Raw genomic sequence first — 10,679 nt, 5'->3', positions numbered from 1 at the left:
TGCTATGCTTGCCTGTGAACTCAGGTAATTATTACTACAAGAATTATTTATACATATGATGTACTGTTGAATTGTATACTTTCAGCCTATATAATTTTATTAACCAATGTCACCTCAACAAATTTTATAAGATAAAATAATAATAAAAAATAATTGTCTTCAAATGAAAAATATCAATGTTTCTTTCTAATCACATATGTAATGCCTACAAGCATTTATTTATGTGTTTATTGACAAGTGTTGTGAGCACTACCTTATGCCTGGCACCATTGTATGTAGTGGATACTGTGAACAAATCAAAGTTCCTGTCCTCATGAAGCTTACATTTTAGAAGGAGAGAAATGAAAATAACTATATCCATACATGAACAGTATAATTATAATACTTCATATTATAACTGTGAGGTGTGCTAGGGAAAAATCAAATACAAGTGTCCTTTGACAGTACACAAGAGAGATACCTAGGAAACCCTTCTCAATAAAAGTTACATTTATGCCGAGACCTAAATAATAAGTAAAGTTATATGGTCAGAAATCTAGGAGAAAACCTTTTTCAGGAAGAGCAAACATCATGTTCAGAGACTCTGAGTTGATAAGGCACTTGATTGAGCAACGGAGAGATGATTTGAGTGTCTAGAATATTGCCAACTGATGGTCATTGGTATTAAGTCAATATCAACAAGAATACCCAATTTGGGGTTCAGTGAAGAAAAAAAAACGTTATCTGGTGTAAACAGCTCAATTGTGATACAGCATGGCTGTAAGAAAAGCATGACTATGAAACAGCTCATTTATGACATGGCATGGGTGCAAGGCAGCTCTGGCCCCAGGCACCTCTCCAGCTAGATAGCTCTGCACTGCTCTGGTCTGTTCCACCTGCCCTGGTCCAGTCTGCTCTGGTCTGGTCTAGTGAGACATCTTTGGTGTTTTATTGTGCAGCCCCAGCCCCAGAAACTCAGCCTTTGATGAAAAAAGAAAGTGTGCTCTCCCAGCTCGAAGGAAGCAGATTTATACAGACAAAAGTCCACATCCCTAATCTGTGATTGGTTTATCCTCATGCAGATGAGGACTCCAAATCCTTGCAGTTTGATTGATCTAAAAGGCACTGTCCTGATTGGTCAAAATGGAGCCACTCTGATTTCTTGGTGAAGGTGCCGATAAGAATATAGCTGCACAGTTCTGATTGGATAAGTAAAGCCTTAGTCCTATTGGTTGATATAGGATTCCAAGAATTCCTTTATAAGGGTTGACTCAGATGGCAGGAACACAGTGCAGGTCGGCAGTTCAGTGTGGGAGGCAGGCAGCTTAGTGCAAGCTTCTCCGTAAAGTGTGGTTTGCATGAGAGGTCTCTGTTTAGAAATGGCTGCTAAATTCTGCTTCAAGTTTGAGCCCAGTTAGCCACCAGGAGCCCTTCTTAGTAGGGTCCACAATATATAGAAAGAGTGGAAGAATAGCAGGAGGAACAATATAAGGTGGTAGTTGAGATGGCAGACTGAAGTTAAATTTCATAGGTCAAATTCCAGTTTTGCCAAACTTAATATCTATAAGTCCGGTGCCTCTGGAAAGTTACATAGTCTGTCTATACTTCAGTTCCCCCATCTGTAAAATAGGAATGATTGTATTAATAATAATTTTGTAGGGCTTTACTGATTATTAAGTGAGATATTTTATGTAAAACATTTGAAAAATGCCTGGAACATAGTAAGTGTTAACTCCTATTATTACAAACATTTTAATACCTCTAGCAGAAATAATTCACATCTATATGTCATTTTTTCAATAGGCATTAATACATATAATTTGACTCATGAAAAATTAATGTAGAAAAGAACCACTTTCAGTCTAGCCCCTTCATTACATAAGAAGATAAAGACACTGAGGCTCAAAAAAGTAGTTGGTAATAAACCAGCTTTAGTTTACAAGTCTATAGATTGTCATATCAGTGCTCTTCCAAAATCATTTTCCCAATTCTTCAGTTAGTTCTCAAGTTAATATCAGATTCCATTACACTTTGGATGAGAAGATATAGGCTTTCCTGGATGTGCGATATATCATATGCCAGATATATGCCAGCTATAAGCTTTGTTGAACCCAGATCTACTTCACTCATACTTATTACAAGTTTGATAAAATACAGGGTCATTGCTTAGCTGATAGACTCATGTAATTACTCTGGGCTTCATACTTGAACTCATCCCATTTGGGCAGAGTGTCAGACAATTTCCCAGAAGCCCTATAGAAACAGAAGTATTATTTATTATTTGACTTATACTATACTGGGACACCATTTCCCCTTCCCCAAAGTCTATGCTCAGAAATACTTGCATTTTAACCTTAGATTATTCTACTTTGCTCTGGTTTAGAACATAACATCAACATCCATTTGGTGTAGAGATGATAAACTCCCAAGAGATATTAGGGGCTATTTTTATGCATTTCAATAAATATTAAGTACCTACTAAGTCCAAGGAATTTGATTCAGTCTGTGTAGAATACACAGATGAGAAAGGCAAATCTCCTGACCTTAAGAATTTTACCATTTAAAACGTTAAAACAAGGGCAGAAGTAACTGTATCTCCTCATAATATGAAGAGATCCAAGGGAAGGTACAAAACAACTTGGTGAGTGTCCAAGTGAGGGAGGTAAATACAAACTGTGTATGCGAAGACTAGGAACAAAATCATAAATGAAGTGTAATTTGAGATGTGTTTGTAAAAGTTGAGTAGAATATCAATAGGAAGAAAAAAACAAGTAAAGGAATTGTAGATAGAACAGTATTTAACAAAGGCATGAAGACAAAAAAAAAAGGCTGTGCTTAGAAAATTGGGAGTAGTTTCTTTAGCTTGGAACATAGGACATATGTATGAAAGTTAAGAAATAAGCATGCAAAGGAACACTGAAACCAGATTATTGAACATCCTAAATGTCAAGGTGAGTAGTTTGGACTTAATTGTGCAAGTAGTGGAAATGTTTAAGAACAGTGTCATAATTATTTATTTATTTATTTATTTTTAAGATTAGTGTCATAATTACAACTGTACAGTAAGAAGATATCTCCGGTAGTGGTGTGTAGCATAGTTTGGTCTGGAAGATAATTGAACACAGCGACAAGCAGCAATAGTGTAGGGGTGATAGGAGATTAAAGCTTGAATTTGTATGGTAGCAGAGATAATGGAATTAGTCATTAAAGAGGTAGAATTGTGGGTATTTACAAGTGATTACGCAGGAGGAGTGAGTGAGAGGGAAACGTGAGATGGCTTTATTGTTTTGTGGTAGGGAGAGTGAGGCAATAGTGGTGACATTATTAAGAATAAAAAGAGGAAGAGCCTGTTTTCTTAGTATGGCACTTATCAAATCATCATGCTAGATTGGTTTCTTAATAACTAAAGAAACAATATAGGGTAGTAGTTAATAGTATAGACTCTGAAATTAGACTGAGTTCAAATCCTCATTTCACTGCTTTTTAGTTTTGTGATCATGGAAATGTTGTGCAAGCTTCAGTTCGTTCAGTCTAAAATTAAAGTGTTAGTAATAATAGTACTTACCTCAGAATGTTGCTGCAGGGATTGTTATAATCCATAAAACTGCATATGAAATTAACTGACATTTAAATAATTATTTTAAGAAAATGACAAATGTTTTATTAAGAAATATGTTTATGTGTTGCATTTGAACCAATAACATATGAATATGTGTTTATGTAGTTAAACACTTTGAAGATACTAAGAATCAGCTCTTGCCCACATAAGTGGGAATAGCAAATCTAATATACACATTAAGAATATTTTGATGAAAAAAATAAACAAACAAAAAATAAAATAAGGATCAATAAACAAGAGTTTAATGATGAATCATTAATATTGTCCTTGAAACTCTTCTAAAGCCCAAACTCTTCCCCCGGGAGAGATTGTTATCAGTGCTTACTGTCCATTTTGTACACTAAAAGCTCACCAACAAACTGTATCTACCCTATCAATGAACTTCAAAACATGTGAAATGCAAGGGTTAACAAATTTAAACATTTAAAGAGTCATGAAATGGACTGTTTCCACTTTCCATCTGGCTTTTATCATTTGTAAGTCAGTTTCAAGACTGCTACACAATCAAAACACACAATCTCCTTAGTCAGCTAACTCGATTTTATAAATGAATTACTTATGTGCCTATAAGGAAATACATTCCTATGTGTGAGGATATCGACTGCTGTCAATGAAATAATCAAATCCAGGGGAAAAAGCTATCTTTGTAAACACTTCAAATTCAAAAAGGCCCCAAATTTCTAGACTATGATAAATACAATCAGAAACATTTTGGTCTTACAAAAAGGGCAAGTTCTGTTCTTCTAACATCTAACAGAACAAATGTTACAAGAGAACCATTTATTTTGTTAGAGAAAACAAATGAGTTAAAAAATGCTATCCTGTACAACTTCAATATCTGGGAAATGCATATGCATGCCAAAAGAAGGTGAACATTGCCCCAGCAGGTGACTATGATCTCTGAAAGATAACACAAAATAAAGGAAAGAGCTCTGGAGACTGACAACCTGGATATGAATTCTGGCTCTGCTACTTTCCAGCTGTGTGACCTGGAGGAATTTACTTAAACTCTCTGATGATATATATGAAGTCTATCTTGCATAGTTAAACTAAAGATGGAGCAATAACATATATGTAAAGTACCTAGCACATAGGCACATAGAAGGCACCCAATGAATAACAGCTCTTAAAATTTGGCATTCATTAGAACTCAGCACAAGTAATCTAATTTCTTGGCCTTTGTCTGCCTTCTATGAAGTGAAGAAAACAGCAAACTATAAAGCAAGGCAAATGTTGATATAAGTATACTGATGCATATGAAAGGGATATTAGTTTATGTATGTTAATATACAAAATCATACCTTGAATTCATAAATCAATGTTTATTGTTCCAAGAGCTTTCACATACGTTGAATTATGTAATCTACACAACAAACTTGTGATATTTACAGGGAAGGTATTTTTCTCCCTATTTGGCAAATGAAAAAAATTGCATGATTACTTCTTGCATATCCAAATTCACACAACTAAAACAATAATTCAGATATGTTACTGCTCTGTTATAAAAGTGACACACCTTAAACACAAAGCCTCTTTTTTTGGCTTGGCATGAAATTACTCATTTTGTCTTTGCAAGTCAGAAAAGTATATTGACATCACCAGGTAAGTGATTTTAAACAAATATAAGCTACTATTGTGTTTTAAAATTTTATGACTTTTTCTATTTTAATTATAAAAGCAATCCATACTCATTGTATAAGTAACATGGTACAAAGATATATTTAAAAATCGCTGTACCACCCCAGTAAAGATGTTAATAATTAATGATGCATATGTTCTAGCTATGTTTCCATATCTGTTGTTTTTCTATACCTGTTTTGAGTAGATTTTTAGCTATTTCCTAGTAATCAATGAAAAATATTCAATACAATTATTCTAGACTATAAATTATAAATGTGTTAATAGAAATGTGTTACCTCTCCCAATGCAAACATTTATAGTGTTTTAAGAGAGTTTAATTTTAACTTTCCAGAAGCAAGATTTTAAAAATATGGGTATTATTTTAAATTAGCCTAGACTGAGAGTCCAAGGAGGCCGTGGTTCTTACATTTGTATGTTTCTAACTATTTGCCTGAATGTGAATAAAAAAATTTTTCTTAGACTTCTATTACCACATTGGCAAAATGAGGAAGATGGCTTTCAGTCCCCAAATTAAATGAGTCTCTGAGACACTAGTCAGATACTATTTAGTAAAATATATCTATTAAACCAATATTTTCCACATTACCCAGAGTTTCACGAGTGTTTTAAGTTTCAATTCACAAAAATTATCTGGAATTTTTGGAAATAACTGAATTTCTGAATATTTGTGATTGGAGTAACACAGTTATCTAAAAACCTTTAATACTTTTAGGAATAATTATCATTCTTTTTTATTAAATTTATTGGGGTGACATTGGTTAATAAAATTACATAGGTTTCAGGTATACAATTTGATAATACATCATCTGTTTATATATCTGAACTGACTTCTCTTTAATTTCATGTATAGTTTTATGACATTAGTTGTAAATAGCTACAAAAGGGAATGTCTTACCACAGGCATACTCTGAATTATTAAGAGTACCATTGGACCCTTCTTACAAAGAAGATACAAAGCATATAACTGACATTGTTTTATATATGTCAAAGGCCTAATAAGAGGGATGACTGGTATGTATTGGATCAAGAGTAAGCAGGCTCGAACAATTAAATACCCTTATTGGCTGGCTTCTAGGTCCTTCTATAAAATAGATAGTACTAGAGGAGATGGAAAAAAAATGACATAGATGGCAGATGCTTTGTTCATCCCTCTTGTGACCAAATCAATTTTGTAACAGAAACACGGAGCAAACAGCAAGGAAAGTCGTAGTCCACATCAAGACACATCATAATTATAATACCAAAGATTAAATACAAAGAGAGAATCTCAAAAGCAGCAAGAGAAAAGCAGATAGTTACCTACAAGGTTGCACCTATAAGACTGGCAGCTGATTTCTCAAAAGAAACTATGCAGGACAAAAGGGCTTGGCACAAAATATTCAAAGTGATGAAAACTCAAGATCTGTAACCAAGAATACTTTATCCAGCAAAGCTACCATTTAGAGTCAAAGGACAGATAAAGAGCATCCCAGACAAAAATAAGCAAAGGGAATTTATCAACACCTATTCAGTATTACAGGAAATGTGGGAGGGCCTTCTTTAAGAAGAAAAAAATATGTACAAAAATATGAATAAAAAATGGTAATAACTACATCACTATCAACGAGTACCTTGAATGGAAAAGAATTAAGTACTCCAACCAAAAGATAGAGTAGCTGAATGGATAAGAAAACAGAACACAACATGCTCAGCACAGTACCTGACACCTATTAAGAGCTCAATAAATGTTAACTATCATGGCAGAGACATTTACTGCTCATCAAACATCCATGTGCTTCTCTACATTTCCCAATCACTTTGCAGGTAGGTAAGACTGTGTTATATGACAAGTTCTGGTCCATAGGCTGTAAGTGAAAGTAATGTGTGTCACTTCTGGATCAAAACTTAGACTGATGTATGTGAATTACTCATTTCTTCTGCTCTGCTGACTATGGAGACCATGCCTTCTAGATAGTATAGTTAAAAGATGGTAGAGCCTCTGCCAGTCTGGACACTGAATGAACTAAAGATGTAGAACCTCCTGCTGATCCGTGTTAAATGTGTAGCATAAGTGAAAAATAAATGTGTATTGTTTTAAGCCGCTGAGATTTAAGAGTTGTTGTTGGGTAGTATACCATAACTTATCCTGACTGATTTAGTAATCATTATCAGTAGCAGCATTATCAATGTTCAATGCTTGGTAATGATGTAGTGAAAAGAACAAAGAGATGAAAATGAACAGACCTGGGTTCTAGACTTGTTTGTCTTATTAACTATGTAACTGGAGCAAAGTCATTAAACGTCTTTATGCTTCAATTCACACATCTACCAAATAGAGATATTATTAGTCCTTCTTCAGAAAATCGATTGTTGTGAAAATAACATATAGGTAAATAAATGTCCTTTGAAAAGTTGAAATCATGTGGAAATACAAAGGACTGTTATTGCTGTCTGGCTCATGGATGGTAATTACTTATGAAAGCCTTTAGAGGCAGCTAAAGGAGTAGTAGCTCTGTTAAGAATAAATATTAAATTTTATTCTCTCCTGGATCAAAGTGAATAGTCTATTTATGGGCAGGGAAAACTACTTTCTTATTATATAAATGAATTATTTATACCATAAAGGAAGGAACAAGATAAGGGTTGATTTATTAAATACAACTAAGAAGAAAAATATAATTTTGTTTCAGACTTAATTTATCTACTTATTTTTACTATTATAACAAACTACAACTATGACTTTAGATATTATATAATCTAGTGCAATAGCCTCAGTTTTTATAGATGACTGAATTTCAGCCAAATGGCAAATGGTAGTTCTTTAATAATGAATACATAATATTGCTTCTGTCATAATGTCATTATTATTTAAGCTCATCTGTCCTTTTTAATTTGATTTATTTTTATTTTATTTATTTATATTAAATTTATTGGGATGATATTGGTAAATAAAACTTTATAGGTTTTAAACATACAATTCAATAATATGTCATACGTATATTGTATTGTATGTTCACCACCCAAAATTAAATTTCCTTCCATCATCATATATTTGACCCCCTTTACCCTTTCTACCTCCCCCACTTCCCTCTGGTAACCACTAAACTGTTGTCCATGTCCACGAGTCTCTGTATGTTTGTCTTGTTCATTTGTTGCCTTCAGTTTTATAACCCACATATGAGTAAAATCATATGATTCTCAACTTTTTCTATCTGACTTATTTCACTTAGCATGGTAATCTCAAGATCCATCCATATTGTCATGAATGGCAGTATTTCATCTTTCCTTATGGTTGAGTAATACTACATTGTTTATATGTGCCACATCTTCTTTATCCAATCATCTATCGAAAGACACTTAGGTCGTTTCCATGTCTTGGCCACTGTGAATAATGTTGTAATGAACATTGGGCTGCACCTATATTTATAGATAAATGTTTTCAAATTTGGGGGGTAGATACCCAAAAGAGGAATTACTGGGTCATATGGTAATTCTATTCTTAATTTTTGGAGGAACCTCCAGTTTTCCATAGTGGCTGTACTGATTTACATTCCTGCCAGCAGTATATAAAGGTTCCTTTTTCCCCACAACCTGTCCAACACTTGTTATTGTTTGTCCTGTTGAATTTGTATGATGATTATCACCTCAAATTCTAACAGATTTGAGGTGATAGCTCATTGTGGTTTTGATTTGCATTTTCCTAATAGCTAGTGAAATTGAGCATCTTTTCATATGTCTGTTGGCCATTTGCATGTCTTCTTGGGAGGAGCGTCTATTCAGGTCCTCTGTCCATTTTTTAATTGAATTGTTTTTCTGTTGTTGAGTTGTATGCGTTCTCTGTATTAGCCTCTTATTGAAGGCATTGTTTGAAAATATATTCTCTCATCCAGTTGGTTGCCTCTTTATCTTGTTGATGGTTTTCTTTTGCTGTGTAGAGCTTTTTAGTTTGATATAGTTTCATTCATTTATTTTTGCTTTTACTTTTCTTACCTTTAAGATCAAATTTAGAAAATCCTCTCTAAATCTAAGGTCCATGAGTTTGGTACCTATGTTTTCTTCTATGCAACTTGTTTTAAGTCTTTGATCCATTTTGAGTTAATTTTTGTGTATGGTGACAGACAGCAGTCTAGTTTCATGCTTTCGCATATGGCTTTCCAATTTTCTCAGCATCATTATTTGAAAAGACTTTTCTTTCTCTATTGCATGTTTTTTTGGTTTCTTTGTCAAAAACTATTTGCCCATATATATGGGGGATTATTTCTGGACTATCAATTCTGTTTCACTGTTCTGTATTCCTGTTTTTCTGCCAATCCCATAATCATCAGATTTGTATGAAATCACAAAATATCCTGAATAGCCAAAGCAATCCTGAGAGAAAAGAACAAGGCCAGAAGTATCACACTGCCTGACTCCAAATTCTTTATTTATTTATTATTTCAGATAAGTTGTCTACTCTTTGATGAGGTTGTAACATATAAGCTATATTTATGAAAATTAATTCATTGATGAAAATTGTTGAATAGTTATAAAAAGACAAGGTAGATGATGAGAAATCTTTTTGATAAGTTACATTTATAAGTAATAATTAACTTTTATTTTAAATTAGCAAATACAGTCAAGTCCAATTAAAATACATATCTTTACTTTTTAAAATGTCTATATGATGCATTTTGCAGCATGCTGATAAAATATCCTCATAAAATATTAATATGTTTTATAAATAGGAGCCAGTATTCAAGGAATTCCACATAGAGTCTAACTGAGACTTTAAACAGGTGCCATGTATTTTAAAACACTAGATGTATATCTCCTGCAAACTAATATGACCAATCTATTTTCACTGGATAACGTCCATCCAACTTCCATAAAAGAGATATGCTAATGGAAATAAATTAATTGGTGTGACAAAAATATACTTATAGCAAAGTATCACCACTGCCTCAAATAGTTCCCATGGTCTCTAAAATTGTTTAATTTTTACAAGCTACCTTTTTTCGGTTTATATTTATTTTTCATTAAATACGATGGAGTATACTCGGCCACAAGAAAAGATGAAATACTGCCATTTGCGATGACATGGATGGATCTTGAGATTATATTGCCAACATTTTTTAAATTAATTTATTTTTTAAATTTTATTAACATTTTATTTATTTTTCCCCTCCCCCCTCCTCTCTGATAACCACTAATCCATTGTCCATGAACATGTGTCTCTGTTTGTCTTGTTCATTTGTTGCTGTTAAGTTTATATCTCACATTTAAGTGATATCATGTGATTTTCAACTGTTTCTGTCTGTCTTATTTCGCTTGGTATGATTATTTCAAGATCCATCCATGTTATTGCAAATGGCAGTATTTCATCTCTTCTTATGGATGAGTAATATTCCATTGTATATATGTACCACAGCTTCTTTAGCCAGTCATCTATTGTAGGACGCTTCAGTTAGCCAGAGTATTTTAA

The sequence above is a fragment of the Pteropus alecto genome, unplaced genomic scaffold (genome assembly GCF_000325575.1).
Source record: "Pteropus alecto unplaced genomic scaffold, ASM32557v1 scaffold126, whole genome shotgun sequence".
Taxonomy (NCBI): Eukaryota; Metazoa; Chordata; class Mammalia; order Chiroptera; family Pteropodidae; genus Pteropus; species Pteropus alecto.
Note: the sequence above shows the minus strand (reverse complement) of the source record.